This window comes from Rattus norvegicus, chromosome 5 (assembly GCF_021556685.1).
Source record: "Rattus norvegicus strain SHRSP/BbbUtx chromosome 5, alternate assembly SHRSP_T2T, whole genome shotgun sequence".
Lineage (NCBI taxonomy): Eukaryota > Metazoa > Chordata > Mammalia > Rodentia > Muridae > Rattus > Rattus norvegicus.
In genome coordinates, this window is record NC_141538.1 from 13540354 (window position 1) to 13551567 (window position 11214).

At 39.5% G+C, this 11214-nt stretch overlaps 1 long non-coding RNA gene across 1 annotated transcript; it reads left to right on the forward strand.

Annotated features, from left to right (window-relative positions):
* Positions 1–4267: 4267 nt before the first annotated feature.
* LOC134487055 (uncharacterized) lies at positions 4268–5627 on the forward strand. The gene is made up of 2 exons (XR_015620106.1): positions 4268–4433; positions 5447–5627. It is a non-coding gene; the product is annotated as an uncharacterized LOC134487055 (long non-coding RNA).
* The last annotated feature ends 5587 nt before the right edge of the window (positions 5628–11214 follow it).

Consider the following 11214-nt stretch of genomic DNA (forward strand, 5'->3'; position numbering starts at 1 on the left):
ACAAATGTGAGTCTGTTGCTTAGCTAGTGTGGTGCTCAGACTCACTGCTTCCTCAGTCATGTATCTGTGTACAGGCTGCTTTGTCTATTGGGAACTGTTAGGAATGCTGTCTCTATTTGTGGTTCTGAAAAACAAAACTTCAAGACAGCGTGTGTGTGTGTGTGTGTGTGTGTGTGTGTGTGTGTGTGTGTTATTATATATTATACATTTTATGCATATATTATATTATATATAATACATGTGATTATATATTATAAATAATATTTTGCTAGGATCCTGAAAGATTTTTTTCAAAGAGAAGACTTGTTACATCTGATCTCTGGATTATTTTTTGTATTATTTCTTTTAAACATTTCTCTCTCTCTCTCTCTCTCCCTCTCTCTCTCTCTCTGTATGTATGTATGTATGTATGTATGCCCACTTTTATAGACTTTATATTTTTTGAATTAAGAATCATTCTTTGCTGGACATAGTGACACACACCTTTAGTCCCAGAATTCCGCAAAAGCAGATTGATCTCTGTGAGTTCTAGGCTAGTCAGGACTACATAGTGAGACATTGTCTCAATATATCTATATCTACACCTAGTTGTATATAGATATACATAAATATATATTTATGTATATGTATCTATATCTGTATATATATACATAGAGATATCTATGTAGTTTTAAAGACAGCTATTTATCTATGTCTATTTATCTATATATAAATATAGATATTTCTTTTAAATTCTTTTAAAAGAATTTGTTTCTATCACTATTCCAAATATGGAGATGAGTGAACACAAAGTCTTTTAAAAGAATACACGTAGTTATATATAGATAGATATAGATAAATAGGTATTGATTTCTATATTTCTATCTCTCTACATAGATTTATATGTATATATATATATTTATACTTAGTTATATAGAGAGAGATAGAGAGATAAAGATAGACATATAAATATATTTAATCTCTCAAGTGCTCAATCATTTCAGTTTTTGGTTGTTATATTTGTTTCAATCAATATCTTTGCCATTTTTATTTATATTGTGAGAGACTTAGTTTATATTCTAATCTTTCTGTGACTTCATCTGTGTTTTGTGATGCTGTGTATGACAGTGGATTGCATCTGGAATGTTCCCTATAGGGTCAGCCCATGGTCTCTCGTGTGCCCCAGCACAGTGTATTGCTCCTCACAAGCCTGAGAGTGGCGTGTCCAAGCATTACAACATGAAACTTCCAAAGCCGGCAGGAGAATGAGAGCTGCTTCCTCCGTGCTAACTTATTGCTGCTATTTGGGGTAGTGATAGAAACCGAATGACACAGCCGGGCTCTTCCTCTGCAGAGATGCTGCTCTTCTGCTTCGGGAAGAAGACATTCTAAAATCTTTCTCTGATGTGTCTTTGTTTTTGCTTTTTGTTGTTTGTTTGTTTTGTTTTGACAGATGGCCATCTTGTTTTCTTACTTGTATCCTTTCTTTCAAATGATGATTGTTTTTGAAAACTCACTTTATTTACTAATAGGCGTCTGCATAAATTCCGTGTGTAGCACGTATGTTTCTATTGTGGGATATGAAGATCACGTCAAAAGACAGCCTATTAAGGGCTTGGTGGCCAGCAGACAAGCCTCGGGGGAGGTTTGGAGGCTGGCAGGCCTGTATTGGGGGATTGATTATGTCATAAGAGCTCTTATTTAATTGATGAATCCAATTGATGGTTTTATCATTTCACAACCATATTGAGAGGTGGAAGTGAGACATGGCCAAAGGAAGGGGGATCACGAGGAATGCTTATGAAGAGCACACGTTGACGCTGTCTCTTCTGATTTCTCTGCTCTCCAGCTGCAGGTGACACTACCGTTATCTCCTCATTACACTTATCTTAGCTATCTCAGACTCAGGCTCAAGTGAGCATGACCAAAACCCTGATACTAAAAACCTAAATAAATCTTCCCTCCTTGAACTCATTTGAACCAGATACTTCCCAAAGTGGCAAAAGCTAGCCAATATGGCTTTTTACGTTGCTGTGTGTGACCTGATTGGTCTCTCTTATTACTAGGAACAAAATAATGTTTGCATATGGGTGAGCTCAAAGCCAATAGAGAAAGTGAATGGAGAAAGATTTATTAATGGTTCCATATCAGGGGAGAGTGAGGGGTCATGATGGGAAAAGTAGTTTTCTCAGCAGGTGAACAGCACATGGGTTTTGCTTGTTCCAGGTTTTTTATTGTTTCATTCTGTTTTAATCCAGGAGCTACTACATTACACATGGAAAAGCACATATAGGGGCGGACACATTTCTGAATGTTCTCAATTTAAGATCCTACACCAAATATTTAAGAAGGAAAGACAGTGGAGACAAATACTCCTGATTATGCTCAGTATGCTATGTCAATGTGCCTGGTTTACTAGGTGTCACCTGTGCTAGTTATTTTTCTCAGTGTTGAGAAAGGATGCCTGATAAGGAGGAAGGATTTACTTTAGCTCACATCGTTCATGGCAGCATCCATGGTGGCAGGAACAGATCCTGCCCATGGAAACAAGACTGTGAAGCACCTTACCAGGACCATTTGCAACAATCCAATTCCTCCAGCAAGGCCCTGCCTCTTAAAGGTCCCACAACTTTGGAAAACAGAACCATGAGCAATAAATGTTCAGAGACAGGAACCTCTAGGAGACATTTCACATTCAAACCATAACATTCCCTAAAATAATGACTCAGATTGGCCCTACAACCTTGTCTGGTACCTTGTAAGTCTCTCCAAAGAGTCTTGGGTGAAAAAAATAGCTTTAAGATATAGAATAGTAATTTTAAAACACAGCAGCAATTTCCAAAATTTTTCAAGATTTACTTTAGGTATATGATTTTTTCTGCCTACGTGGTGTGTGTGTGTGTGTGTGTGTGTGTGTGTGTGTGTGTGTGTGTGTGTGTGTGTGTGTATGTGTGTGTGTGTGTGTGTGTGTAAAGGCTCCTGCATGCAAGCCCTATTGGACCCCTTGGAACTGGGATGGATGTGAACCATCACATGCATTTAGAAAACAGAATCTATGTCCTTGGCAAGAACGTGTCTTTTTGACCATCAAGGAACCCATCTCTCCAGTTTGCTGGCAGTTTTCCTACAAGGTAGATTAGGTCTGAACAGAGATGTGGATGCTTAGAGTCAACCATCTGACTGGGCTCTGGGACCCTGGTGCTGGCAGAAGGACTGGAGGAGCAGAGGGGGATTGCAACCCCAATGGAAGAACAATGACTGCTGGATGGACCACCCACTGCTCCCAGGGACTAGACCACCAACCAAGGAGTGCACAGGGAGGAATCTATGGCTCCAGAGACATATGTAGCAGAGGATGGCCTTGTCTGACATAAATGGGAAGGGAGGCCCTTGGTCCTGTGAAGGGTTGATGCCTCAGCATAGGGCATGCTGGAATGGTAGGTCAAGAGAGGGTGATTGGGTAGGTGAGCACCCTCATAGAGGCAAAGGAGAGGAGGGAAAGGGCAGATGTGGGATGTGAGTTTGTGGAGGGGTAACTGGGAAGTGGGATATCATTTGAGATGTAAACAAATGGAATGATTAATTTTAAAAAAGAGGAAGACAAGAAACTTTGATGAATATTTCCAAGGCTAGTCTAAAATAAGTAAAAGAAACACTTAGGGAAGTGCCACATGTCACAGAGACTTGCATAATTTCTGTGTACAGCAGGTACACTTCTGTTATAGATTAGATATAAAGATCTTCTCAAAAGGCAGCTTGTTAAGGGCTTGGAGGCAGGCCTTGCAGGAGGGAGCTTCACTCCAGGTATTGGTGCTTGTGGATCCTGTAAATATTATATTTAATTTTGTTAGAGAGAGTTCCTTAGGTCTTTGTTAGATTTTTCTGCCTCTAACATCAGGAGACACAGACCAAGGGAGCAAATAAATGAACATGCCAGGAAGCTGTGGGTGTTCTACAGATAAACTTCTCCATCTTGTCACTTTGACATCCCCAGCATTCTCCTGCGGTGGCCTCCCTCTGTCTTCCTAGCAAAATAAGTCCTTGCTTTCTCTTCTATGTTGAAAACCTTCCATCTTCTTTATGTCTTGCAAAAATGTGTTGCAGTAATAGTTCACTTTCTTCACAATAATGGTGTTAGTTTTGTTTCTCTGTTTTACAGAAGTGACTCCTTGTGAGACATCTTGAGATTGAGGAAAAGTCCTCAGCCAATCATCTTCAAGTATCTTTAACCAGAAGATTCTAGTGTATTACCTCACAGCTTCCAGTAGAACATTTATATGACAGTAATTATGACTACAGAACAGTACTGGAACCAGCCATGTCTTGCCATCTTGGTTACTGATGTATGCACAGTTAAGTTTCAAACCCAGGACAAGCTGCTGAGGTACCTACCTAATACATCAAAGCAGGCCTGGCCTCCAGATTCTCCCAGCATCCCTCAGTCCAATTACAGGGTATGGCTAGTATCCCCTGCCCTTTACCCTGAACTTTCCAGCCCAGGGGCTGAGCTGCCCATTCCCCAGAGGCTCTTCCCCTATATAATCCAGACATTTTGGTCACTTACTCTCTCTACCCTTCTCTGCCTCTTTTGCTGTTTTATAACCTTTGGCCTCCTGGCGGCTGTACTTGGTCCCCTCTCTTCTTTTCCCTCTTCCTCTCCCCACATGGTTCAGGGTCATGATGACTCTGGACTCTTCCAGATGTGTCTGTCTCTGGCTAGTTCTCCCACATTTGTATAACAAACTTTCCCTTCACCATATCTAAGAGCAGTCATGTCCTTTACTTTTTTCATTCATGCACATATATTTAAACATGTATACAGATTCATAGACATGCTACAAGACAGCACTAGATCTAACGGTGATATTTGAATGCTGGAAAACATATGCTAACATTTGAAGATAAAACAGCAGCATGAATTAGGCAATGTCTATTGTTTTCACTTGTATAAATTGCCTGGACCATTAGAAACAATAGCCTTAATTATTATGGCTTTTTTCCCTATAGCTTGCAGCTTGATAAATAAGTTGCTAGTATTAAGAAGAAATGATGGTTTATTTTTTTAATTAACTCTTAGCTGGCTTTGTTAATTGCCTTTACTAATAGAACATAATGGGGACACCTAAGACATGCTAGGTAGAAGTCTGCTGTAGCTACCATAGGAGGAATAGCCATGTAGAGGCATGTCAGTGCACTCCAAAAAGTTTATATCAAGTGCAGAACATGATAATAAGGCCAGCTGGGACCCTACAGTCCTTGTGGAGCTGTCAAATATTACATCTACATGAATGACTTCTGGTAAAACCAAAAGAAGAACCATACATATGACCAGTTTACAAAAACCACAGACAGGATTCTCTCCACTCCCACACTCTCTCTTCTCACATTTTAAAGTCATCTGTTTGAGTTATATCTTCCTTTTAAAATATGGCCCCAACCTCATGAATTTACTTTGCTGGCTTTCTAGATTACATCTGCGTGCGTAAGAAGAGAAATGGATCGTTTTCTGTGCATTCTTCCACAAGCAGTGATGGGTGCCAGATGTCACTAGCTCGTGAGAATGCTTCTACACCCTCTGGGAGTCCCTTCACCCTGTCTACACTACTAATAACAATCAGTGTGCTATGCATTTCTCCTTAACAATTCCATTTGATTGTGTCATCTGTTTTATCTTAGGCTCTTGACTGAATGCAAACATTGTTCTAGTGAGATTTGGGGATTTGTAGGATAGAAATCCCATTTTCATTTCAGAGATTGAACCACATCATAAGTGCTATGGATATGCATAGGTAACATTGATTGTCAGCTTGACAAGATCCAGACTCACCAAGAAGACAAAACATCAGGCTTACAGGCGAACGATTATCTAGATTAGGTTGACTAAGGATGACCTACCATGGCAGCACAATTCCAAGAAATAGGATCCCACACTTTAAGAGAGATGGGGGGAGAGGGAGGGAATGAGGGAGGGAAGAAGGGAAGGAGGGAGAATTAGCCTGACACAAGCATTAGTCTCCTCTGGATTCCTAACTGTGGAGGTCATGTGACCAAGTGCCTCACACTCTGTTGCCCTGACTTCCCACCAGGATGGACTGTATTCCCTCAACCTGTGAGCCAAAACCAAATTCTTCCTCCTTTTTTTTTTTTTTAGAATTGAACTGTATAATTTAATCACAATTATTCAACCTTGATAAGAAGACACAATAGTAAATTCATTTAAGAACTAAAAACAAGTACTATTAGTTTATACACAGTTTATAACCTAGCCATCATATAATTACTAGAATATTTTATTTTTGATAAGAATCAGTAAAGGTTTTGCTTTTAATCATTATTAAAATTTAGCTTTGCAACATTCATTTTAAATCCAAACACCTGTAATTAGTGTTTTGAAGCAACTACTGTAATAACTCCATGTTTAACCTCAGTTCCCTGGTATAAATATTCACAAACAATTCACTCAGATGATGGAAAAGTTCACTCAGTGGCTAGAACATACATGAAGTACATATATTATATCTTAAACCCAGAAAAGAGGCACCAATTTTCTTCTCACCAAAAATCAGTGATGATGTCAAGAGTTCTTTGTAATAGTATTACCAAAGATGTAAAGTCTGCTGTGAAAGCTGCACCAAAATTTAATCAAAATATATATTATTCCTTATCTTGCTACCAAGGATTTAATCATGTTTACAAGATCTGGTCAATCATTGGTAATATGGAGAGTTGGTCCATTATCCCAACATTGTGTGGAATCTGTCCAAAGTCCTGTTAGATATCAAAACTATTCTCTAGCTCACTTACCTATTAGACACTGTATTCAATGTCTTACCTTTCACCAGAACAAGTTATAATCAAACTGGTATTCCAGTAACTCTGATGCGTCAAATCTGTATCAAGTACTCTTGATACCTAGTACTCATGATCTTTTAATAGAATGACCACCAGTAGAACCTGATGAGCTCATTTCAAATTCTAGGCCTACAAAAGGTAGATTCCTAAGCTCAGAGACTGTACTTATCCCCAGCTAGCAATACCACTTCTTTTTTTTTTTCCTTTTTTTTAATTAACTTGAGTATTTCTTATATACATTTCAAGTGTTATTCCCTTTCCCGGTTTCCGGGCAAACATCCCCCTCCCCTCTCCCCTTCCTTATGGGTGTTCCCCTCCCAACGCTCCCCCCATTGCCGCCCTCCCCATAGTCTAGTTCACTGGGGGTTCAGTCTTAGCAGGACCCAGGGCTTCCCCTTCCACTGGTGCTCTTACTAGGATATTCATTGCTACCTATGGGGTCAGAGTCCAGGGTCAGTCCATGTATAGTCTTTAGGTAGTGGCTTAGAACCTGGAAGCTCTGGTTGCTTGGCATTGTTGTACATATGGGGTCTCGAGCCCCTTCAAGCTCTTCCAGTTCTTTCTCTGATTCCTTCAAGGGGGACCTATTCTCAGTTCAGTGGTTTGCTGCTGGCATTCGCCTCTGTATTTGCTGTATTCTGGCTGTGTCTCTCAGGAGCGATCTACATCCGGCTCCTGTCGGTCTGCACTTCTTTGCTTCATCCATCTTGTCTAATTGGGTGGCTGTATATGTATGGGCCACATGTGGGGCAGGCTCTGAGTGGGTGTTCCTTCAGTCTCTGTTTTAATCTTTGCCTCTCCCTTCCCTGCCAAGGGTATTCTTTTTCCTCATTTAAAGAAGGAGTGAAGCATTCACATTTTGATCATCCGTCTTGAGTTTTGTTTGTTCTAGGGATCTAGGGTAATTCAAGCATTTGGGCTAATAGCCACTTATCAATGAGTGCATACCATGTATGTCTTTCTGTGATTGGGTTAGCTCACTCAGGATGATATTTTCCAGTTCCAACCATTTGCCTACGAATTTCATAAACTCGTTGTTTTTGATAGCTGAGTAATATTCCATTGTGTAGATGTACCACATTTTCTGTATCCATTCCTCTGTTGAAGGGCATCTGGGTTCTTTCCAGTTTCTGGCTATTATAAATAAGGCTGCAGTGAACATAGTGGAGCACGTGTCTCATTTATATGTTGAGGCGTCTTTTGGGTATATGCTCAAGAGAGGTATAGCTGGATCCTCAGGCAGTTCAATGTGCAATTTTCTGAGGAACCTCCAGACTGATTTCCAGAATGGTTGTACCAGTCTGCAATCCCACCAACAATGGAGGAGTGTTCCTCTTTCTCCACATCCTTGCCAGCATCTGCTGTCACCTGAGTTTTTGATCTTAGCCATTCTCACTGGTGTGAGGTGAAATCTCAGGGTTGTTTTGATTTGCATTTCCCTTATGACTAAAGATGTTGAACATTTCTTTAGGTGTTTCTCAGCCATTTGGCATTCCTCAGCTGTGAATTCTTTGTTTAGCTCTGAACCCCATTTTTTAATAGGGTTATTTGTTTCCCTGCGGTCTAACTTCTTGAGTTCTTTGTATATTTTGGATATAAGGCCTCTATCTGTTGTAGGATTGGTAAAGATCTTTTCCCAATCTGTTGGTTGCCGTTTTGTCCTAACCACAGTGTCCTTTGCCTTACAGAAGCTTTGCAGTTTTATGAGATCCCATTTGTCGATTCTTGATCTTAGAGCATAAGCCATTGGTGTTTTGTTCAGGAAATTTTTTCCAGTGCCCCTGTGTTCCAGATGCTTCCCTAGTTTTTCTTCTATTAGTTTGAGTGTGTCTGGTTTGATGTGGAGGTCCTTGATCCACTTGGACTTAAGTTTTGTACAGGGTGATGAGCATGGATCAATCTGCATTCTTCTACATGTTGCCCTCCAGTTGAACCAGCACCATTTGCTGAAAAATGCTATCTTTTTTCCATTGGATGGTTTTGGCTCCTTTGTCAAAAATCAAGTGACCATAGGTGTGTGGGATCATTTCTGGGTCTTCAATTCTATTCCATTGGTCTATCTGTCTGTCTCTGTACCAATACCATGCAGTTTTTATCACTATTGCTCTGTAATACTGCTTGAGTTCAGGGATAGTGATTCCCCCTGAAGTCCTTTTATTGTTGAGGATAGCTTTAGCTATCCTGGGTTTTTTGTTATTCCAGATGAATTTGCAAATTGTTCTGTCTAACTCGTTGAAGAATTGGACTGGTATTTTGATGGGGATTGCATTGAATCTGTAGATTGCTTTTGGTAAAATGGCCATTTTTACTATATTAATCCTGCCAATCCATGAGCATGGGAGATCTTTCCATCTTCTGAGGTCTTCTTCAATTTCTTTCCTCAGTGTCTTGAAGTTCTTATTGTACAGATCTTTTACTTGCTTGGTTAAAGTCACACCGAGGTATTTTATATTTTTTGGGTCTATTATGAAGGGTGTCGTTTCCCTAATTTCTTTCTCGGCTTGTTTCTCTTTTGTATAGAGGAAGGCAACTGATTTATTTGAGTTAATTTTATACCCAGCCACTTTGCTGAAGTTGTTTATCAGCTTTAGTAGTTCTCTGGTGGAACTTTTGGGATCACTTAAATATACTATCATATCATCTGCAAATAGTGATATTTTGACCTCTTCTTTTCCGATCTGTATCCACTTGATCTCCTTTTGTTGTCTGATTGCTCTGGCTAGAACTTCAAGAACTATATGGAATAAGTAGGGAGAGAGTGGGCAGCCTTGTCTAGTCCCTGATTTTAGTGGGATTGCTTCAAGTTTCTCTCCATTTAGTTTAATGTTAGCAACTGGTTTGTTGTATATGGCTTTTACTATGTTTAGGTATGGGCCTTGAATTCCTATTCTTTCCAGGACTTTTATCATGAAGGGGTGTTGAATTTTGTCAAATGCTTTCTCAGCATCTAATGAAATGATCATGTGGTTCTGTTCTTTCAGTTTGTTTATATAATGGATCACGTTGATGGTTTTCCGTATATTAAACCATCCCTGCATGCCTGGGATGAAGCCTACTTGATCATGGTGGATGATTGTTTTGATGTGCTCTTGAATTCGGTTTGCCAGAATTTTATTGAGAATTTTTGCGTCGATATTCATAAGGGAAATTGGTCTGAAGTTCTCTTTCTTTGTTGGCTCTTTGTGTGGTTTAGGTATAAGAGTAATTGTGGCTTCGTAGAAGGTATTTGGTAGTGCTCCATCTGTTTCAATTTTGTGGAATAGTTTGGATAATATTGGTATGAAGTCTTCTATGAAGGTTTGATAGAATTCTGCACTAAACCCGTCTGGACCTGGGCTCTTTTTGGTTGGGAGACCTTTAATGATTGCTTCTATTTCCTTAGGAGTTATGGGGTTGTTTAACTGGTTTATCTGTTCCTGATTTAACTTCGATACCTGGTATCTGTCTAGGAAATTGTCCATTTCCTGAAGATTTTCAAGTTTTGTTGAATATAGGTTTTTATAGTAAGATCTGATGATTTTTTGAATTTCCTCTGAATCTGTAGTTATGTCTCCCTTTTCATTTCTGATTTTGTTAATTTGGACGCACTCTCTGTGTCCTCTCGTTAGTCTGGCTAAGGGTTTATCTATCTTGTTGATTTTCTCAAAGAACCAACTTTTGGTTCTGTTGATTCTTTCTATGGTCCTTTTTGTTTCTACTTGGTTGATTTCAGCTCTGAGTTTGATTATTTCCTGCCTTCTACTCCTCCTGGGTGTATTTGCTTCTTTTTGTTCTAGAGCTTTTAGGTGTGCTGTCAAGCTGCTGACATATGCTCTTTCCTGTTTCTTTCTGCAGGCACTCAGCGCTATGAGTTTGCCTCTTAGCACAGCTTTCATTCTGTCCCATAAGTTTGGGTATGTTGTACCTTCATTTTCATTAAATTCTAAAAAGTTTTTAATTTCTTTCTTTATTTCTTCCTTGACCAGGTTATCATTGAGTAGAGCATTGTTCAATTTCCACGTATATGTGGGCATTCTTCCCTTATTGTTATTGAAGACCAGTTTTAGGCCGTGATGGTCCGATAGCACGCATGGGATTATTTCTATCTTTCTGTACCTGTTGATGCCCGTTTTTTGACCAATTATATGGTCAATTTTGGAGAAAGTATCATGAGGAGCTGAGAAGAAGGTATATCCTTTTGCTTTAGGATAGAATGTTCTATAAATATCCGTTAAGTCCATTTGGCTCATGACTTCTCTTAGGCTGTCGACATCACTGTTTAATTTCTGTTTCCATGATCTGTCCATTGATGAGAGTGGGGTGTTGAAATCTCCCACTATTATTGTGTGAGGTGCAATGTGTGTTTTGAGCTTTAGTAAGGTTTCTTTTATGTATGTAGGTGCC